We start from the raw sequence: 6,817 nt of genomic DNA, 5'->3' as shown, positions 1-6,817 counted from the left end.
TGAATGTAATGTAATGCAAACCTCACATATTCAGTTAACACAGTTCACAAGTATGTATTGTTTTTCTGATAAAGTAGACGCTAACACCAATACACAGACACACACATGCACATTTTTACTTGTGCACACTCCCATCAAGGAGCAACATTTTTCTCTCCAGTTCTGACTGGTGCCTTCCTCTCTCTGTCTCAAAGCAGGTGCTGAAATGAGACACTAAATAACTATTAGAGTTAGAGGAAGGGCAAGAGAGGGGGAGGAGAAAGAGAGAAAATGAGAGAGCTCTTCCCCAACAGGGAGACAGAGAGAGAGAGAGAGGGAGGGAGGGGAAGGGAAGGGAGAGCAGAGGAGCTTAGAGAGAGGATCTGCATTGTAAGTAGCTCTGAGAGCAGCAAGTGGTGGCTGTTTTTCAACCTGTTTTTGTTTTACCGAGGAGGCTGAGAACAAGACGAAGAAGAAGAAGAAGAAGAACCAGGCAGAAGAGCACAGTTTAAAAAAGTCTGAGCTGCGATTTAAAAAAAGGAGAGGAAAAAAAGACGAGGGAGGAGAAGGGAGAAAAGAAGCCGGGAGGAACACAAGGCAGCAATGGATAGCAGAGTGGCTCAGTCTGACCCTGGGATGGCCTGGATTCACACACTGCTGCTGGCCACCATCCAGCGCACACACTAGGCTGCTAACACCAATGAGGTAAAGTACTGAAAAACAGCAACAATAGCTCATTTACATGAACACGGCAGAGAAATACTTTAACGTTCCATGATCTCTTCCTGCTGGGAGTGAAAGTTGAGCTGTGTTAGTTGCAGGCTCTGCTTTGTGTGCACTTTGGAGGAAGTAGTGCTGTGCCGCTTGTCAGGTGCATTGCATTTCTCTCACAGCATATACACTCTGAAAACAATGGTAGATATTGTCTCCATATAGGATTCAGGAAACCACTATGCAATGGACTATCGGGTGGCAAACACAGGACTCTTTTTGCCTGGATATTGTTACATCTTTACTGACAAAACCTGCCAATTCCTTGAATATATGCATGTGCATTGCAGTTAAATACAGGTTTAAAATGTGAAATTTGAGTTTTACCATTGTTTTCCTGCATCAATAAAGTTGCAGAGCCCAATATCTGGAACAAGTAGACGCATAAATCCTGTCAGTGAGATTCACTATTCATTTATTCTCTTGGAAGAAGTGGTTGCTTGCATCCATAATGTTTCCAGCAGCTCCCTAGGCAGTGCAGGGTGAGCTGAGCCTTGAATGTGATGGTTACAGTGCAGCAATGAGTTGTTGCAGAGCGGGGCAGGTAAGTGCATGTCTCGAGTATGTTGGATGAGGGGTTGTTAAAAATTGTACATGGCTGAAAGTTGGCGCAGCAGCTCACACACTCTACTCTGCTGCTCTCCTTCGTGGGACATTTTAGCATAAGACCTGAAAGAGCCTCGGGTTGTTGGCCGAGAAGTGTGCATATTCATTAGTTCATGCATTCATGCAAATAAGTGTGTTTCTCAGTTTCTCAGCAGTGCACAGTGGTTTTAGATTCACCCTGAGTTGTTGACACTGCTTCATGAGAGATAAACAACAATTCAAGGTTATGATTTTTAGCTCTGCGGAAGCTGCTACCTTCTTCTTGTTGTGACCCACATGTGAGACAGATTACCACCTTCCAGACTTTTTCTCGACATCTTCAAACTCTCTCAGCCAGGAGACGGGCTGAGGTGACGGATGCCTTTTCTGTCTGCCATCCTGATGACTAAGTGTATTGTCATGTGAGTTGACTCCTGTTGCTGTTTGTATGCATAGTCTGGAGGTACATATTTTGTCTGAAGTGCAAATAGATAGCTGAGGGTGTTTTCTGGATTATCTGATTTACTACGATATGTCTGACTCGAACGCACCACCTGCACGTTGGGCAAACATGTACCAGCACAAAGCATAAATCAGGACCTTGAACTGTTTTACTGCACTTTATTACCGGCTGGAGATCCCCTGTATGATGGCAGACTTCAGATAACAATATTCTTTTGTTTCTTAATAGTCATCACATTGAAAAAAAAAAATTAGGATGACTGATTTCCTTTAGCTGGGAATCAATTTCTAGCCTCTAAAGAACGCTACTGTACATTTGATTTTCCTCTGCATGCCTGCTCATATCACACACAGATTTATATCTCAGCTCACCACAAGGACCCTCCCTCTTCCCACTTCCTCCCTCCCCCACTGTACGTCTGGAGAGCACCTGCCCCATCACCTGCCACTCAGACAGTGGCTGTCTGAGCATGTGTGTGTGTGTGCTGTGTGCTGTGGGGAAACGATCCAGGATACCACACCTTCTACCCCATACCTCCCTCACCTCCTCCTGCTAACCTCACATGCAAATGCTACCTGTGCTCCCTATGTTATTTACATTCACGTGCACACACACACACACTCAGCTGCTAACCTGAACGTGACTGTCTCTGCTCTGTGTTTTGCACTGACCTGTTTTTCCTAAAAGTAGGCTAAAATCATTAGGCAGAACCTGCCGGTTAAACATCAGTGACACTGATGTTTTGTGGAGGCCCCTCACTTTCCTGGCCTTTTGGCTCGTGGCCTAAATAGCAGCAGCCTTAATAGCCCATAATAGTAGTCCTTGCTCTTGCACGTGTACAGCTGAGTTTCTTTGTTTGTCTCCTGCCTCGGTTTAGTGGTCAATTTCAGAAGAATGAGCTTGCCAAGTCATCCAGGGAATGTGGAAAAGTGTCTCTGTGTGTCAGAGGGTTTCATCTCAGGGTTGGGGGGCCTCTGAAGTTGGACGTGAACTCAAACCTGGACTATAAAACAGACCACCTACTGAGTTAAAACGATGTGCATTCACTTAATAATAATATAGTAATGTGATGGCTTTGACTTGTGAGTAGGAAAGCTGCTTTTCTAAGACAACCGGAGATCTCCTTGAAAGCACAAACCCTTCACTTTTTAGGCAGCACTGCTCAGGCTCTGTCATTTATTAGTTAATCTGCGTGTCAGAGAATATTTGGCCCGTAGATGAAGGTTAAAAACTTGAGCCTGGAGGCAATGTGTGCCAAGCGCTGCCCCGGCTGTGTTGCTGCACACCTGTCTAGCACTGTAGCCCTCAGGTTATTTCACATTATGACTGGGCCAATACGAAGCAGTGTGTTTCACATTTTTACTCGTACGAGATAATACCTTTCTGGCACAGGAGGCATTGCTTTTTCTCGAAAATGTTTGTTTTTTGTGCGTCTTTGCTCCTCTGGGGGAAAAAAACACAAACCAGGTGTTGCTCTTCAGTACAACAGCAGCAACTCTTCTTTTTCTTCAAGGGCATTTGGCTCGCTTTTAATTCATGGCTTTAATCCTGTATTCACAGTTTGGTTTTCAATAGTTTACAGCTTTAGCTCTGGATGGTCAGCTCGTTATAAAAGGCGCGTTCCACTTATACCCGATCACATTTCAAAACAACAAGCAGCCCAGTGGATGGCTTGTCCATACCTGTCCAGATAATAAAAGCAAGAAGCAGGGTGGTGGAGGAGGAGGAGGAGGTGGGGGTGAAGAGAAACTGCTGGTGCTCAGCTGGGAAAAAAAGTGGAGCAGAGAGCTTGAAAACAGAGATGAAGAAAGTGAACACAGGAGCAGATGAATGCAAGAGATGCATCAGCAATTTGTTGTAAAGTAGGTCAGCCTCTTGAGAGCTCAGTGGCGAAGGATCAGATTTGAATCAAAGTGCTCTGATTGACAGTTTGAGTACAGAAAACCCGGCCGCCTCCTTTTCAATGAATTTAAACCAGAAAAGAAAAAAAAATCTGAAATGAAACTACAGCAGATACATGAATGGCACACCTTCTTTTAGTGTTGCTAAGTTGCTACAAAGCTTCTGGCACTGATATGATTGGTTGATCAACAGAAAAGTAATCACCAGTAACTTTGAGTATGGATTAAAGGATAACACTTGGCATTTTTGGTTGTCTTAAACATCCTTACAAGGATAAGGTTGGTGATATTTAATATTTTCTTATTGCCAACAAGTCCAATGAAAAGACCAAAACCAACAAAGCATTAGTCTGTCTCTCAATACTTACCTACCTTGTCTTTGGCTCTCAGCCCCCCATTGGTTCTTACTGAAGACAGAAATCAGGTCAATATACATTTTCAAACTAATTTCCTAAAACAGGTTGGTACTGTAGTTTATAGAAATCATTACTCAAAAAGGATTAAACAGGACATTTGTTGGGGACTATTTTCAGCTGTGGAGTAATAGTGTATGTGGGATTGACTGAAAATAAACTATGTTCATTGTAATGAAGCAACATGTCACCCAGTGAAACAGTGTGGCTCACTGATGTGTTTTTAATATATTTTGGACAACAATGGAGGCTTTGGCTACACAGATGATACTTGTTTGGATCAATTCGTTCTTGGTTTTAGTCTTTTTTATGCGATTGATTGACCACAAGAAAACTACTGTATGTAAAATTATTGTTTAAGTTAAAAATTGTTTATGAAGCAAAACTCATCCCAGCTTCTCAACTGTGAGAATATGCTGCTTTACATCTGTTTTCTATAATTGTGAAAAAAGAAATTTGAAGATGATTCTCTCGGGATGTTGATATGGCAATTTTAAAGTATTTTCTGGCATTTTATAGATAATCAATTCATCAAAAAAAAAAATTTTAATCCACAGATTATTGGATAATGAAACTAGCCACTAATTATGGTCCTAAAATGGGGCCCTTTGACACATTACATACTGGTTTATCACTTTTACTCTATAATGAGATTCTGTTATTGAAGAAATCGTTGTTAATGTATGTGATGGTGGGTTTTTGAACAAACCGACCAAGGAAGTAAGCGAACAATGTCTTTTCTCTACAATAGTATTTGATTTAACTTTTCATATGACCATGTACCCTGACAAAACATCCTAAATCAGCACTCCTTTTCTTAGAGTCTCTGCTCACATACAGATAACCATCGTCTGTCAGAAGGTACTGATTATGAGATTTTCTGGATTTACTGAGTGTTGGATCCTTGGCCCTCCATCCACTTGCTAGCTTTTGCGACTTATGACAAAGCACCATAATTAGAGCAGGTTATTTCCATAAGTTTGTCAATAGCTCCTTTGTGTCCTGACTGTATGTCTCCTGTGTGTCAGCTTATCTGACTGCAGTTGTTATAGTGAGAGAGTAAAGCCGGGGGGAAGGGGAGGTTAAAGGTCCAAAAGTCTTGGCGTTTACGTGTGAGATGGTCGCCATTTTTTCAGGCTTTCAAATGGTAGATTACTGTTTGTCAGTGTCTGTTAGCGGGAATCCCACCGGGTGAGACAAGGTCAGGGAAGGCCTCTCTGCGTCTTGTCGCTTTCAATCAAAAGACAGATCTCAAATACACGCACACACTCACATTCAGATGTGCCTTTTGTGTGTCATAGCTTTGTGTGATTGTAAGCCAGGTTGTCAGTATGCATCTTCGTAGTGTCTCGGAAGGTCGTGGGTAAGTTGCCTGAGGCTGTAGAGGAGGATTAAGAGGACCCACACCATGTGTAAACATTTGGGTAACCCCCCCCACCCACCTCCTCTGTAGCCTCTGGGGTGCTCACCTGTCTCAGTGGGTGGAGGCTAAAAGAGGAACGAGTACCAAGGAACTCCCTGACCTGAATTCACTCAACCATTCTCACACCATTCGGGCGTCTGATCTTACAAAAAAATATGCGGTTTAGTGCGTCACCTTGACATCTGGTGTGCTTTCTCTGATTAGAATTTGAGGAGTTTGTTTTGACTGAGAGATTTAGATTGAGCCCATTAAAATACCAAGAAGATACCACCAGGCTTCCGTCCAGGTATCTTACGTGTACGTTTGAAAATGTTGTGCAAAATAGAAAAATATAATCTTAAAAGAATAGGAAAGCATTTCAAGAATTGACATAGAAAGTCTATCTTTATTGGCGGTTCATCTAACCATAAGCTACATATGGGGGATTTATGGTTTCAGAATATCCAAAGCCACATCATGTATTGATAAATACCTGCCTATCTCAAATCAGGCATTAGAATTTATTTCATAATTTTATCAACAAGTTCCCAGTTGCCCATAGTTGTTTTTATGTCAACACTTCATAATTTGCAATAAAATAATTGGATGGAAAACCTTCACACAAGCCTGCAGCAAGATTAAAGGTTTGTATACTTAAAGTTCCACAGCAGCCTGCAACATCATTCAGTAAACACATGACAATACTGATATATTCTGCACTGAAAAGTAGCACAAACACTTTGTAATTCCAGTTTAAAAGTTTGGAAAAGAGTTTTTTCTGTTTGTTGTTGGCAGGTTCTGGCGAGTCTCACGATCCCAGCGTTGATAGAAAATGTTACAAAAACTGGTTTCGCCCGGGAGGGTAGTTTTTCCTAGAAGTGACGCTGAATGATGTCATGTCTTGTCTCTGCAGACAATGCTGGGCTCTTTAGTCTACTGCTTGGCAATTAGTGGTCTGATGTGACCAAGTTAAACTGCGATCTCACACACACACATGAGCTGGTCACACCACACTGTGAGGACACTCCAGTCTAGCTGACCAAACACACCGGACTCATGCTCATGGAGAGAAACTGGTTGTGTGTTGTGGGTGGGGGGGGGGGCAGACGGTTTCCACAATGTCTGATCAGTGTTAAAATATAAGTTGGTTCATCACCCACACCTAAACACTAAAAACAGCTAAAAATGATTTTTAGTGACTTCCATCTGTGTCTAGTAGGTACTGCAACAAGGCAGCAAAGCTCTCAGTGTCCTCTAATGAATACAATGTCTCACATTTAGCCTGACATCATGTTCATGTTAG

At 42.3% G+C, this 6,817-nt stretch overlaps 1 protein-coding gene across 1 annotated transcript in view; it reads left to right on the top strand.

Annotated features, from left to right (window-relative positions):
* Positions 1–335: 335 nt before the first annotated feature.
* Positions 336–6,817, top strand: part of arhgef19 (Rho guanine nucleotide exchange factor (GEF) 19) — a 19,795-nt gene continuing 13,313 nt past the window's right edge. Inside the window, exon 1 of the mRNA XM_035655982.1 lies at positions 336–684. The gene's annotated coding sequence lies outside the window, so the exon portion shown is untranslated. The remainder of the gene's footprint in view (positions 685–6,817) is intronic.

This window comes from Morone saxatilis, unplaced genomic scaffold (genome assembly GCF_004916995.1).
Source record: "Morone saxatilis isolate NCDOM2014 unplaced genomic scaffold, NCSU_SB_2.0 Contig15, whole genome shotgun sequence".
Lineage (NCBI taxonomy): Eukaryota > Metazoa > Chordata > Actinopteri > Moronidae > Morone > Morone saxatilis.
This window is presented reverse-complemented; position numbering and strand designations above follow the sequence as displayed.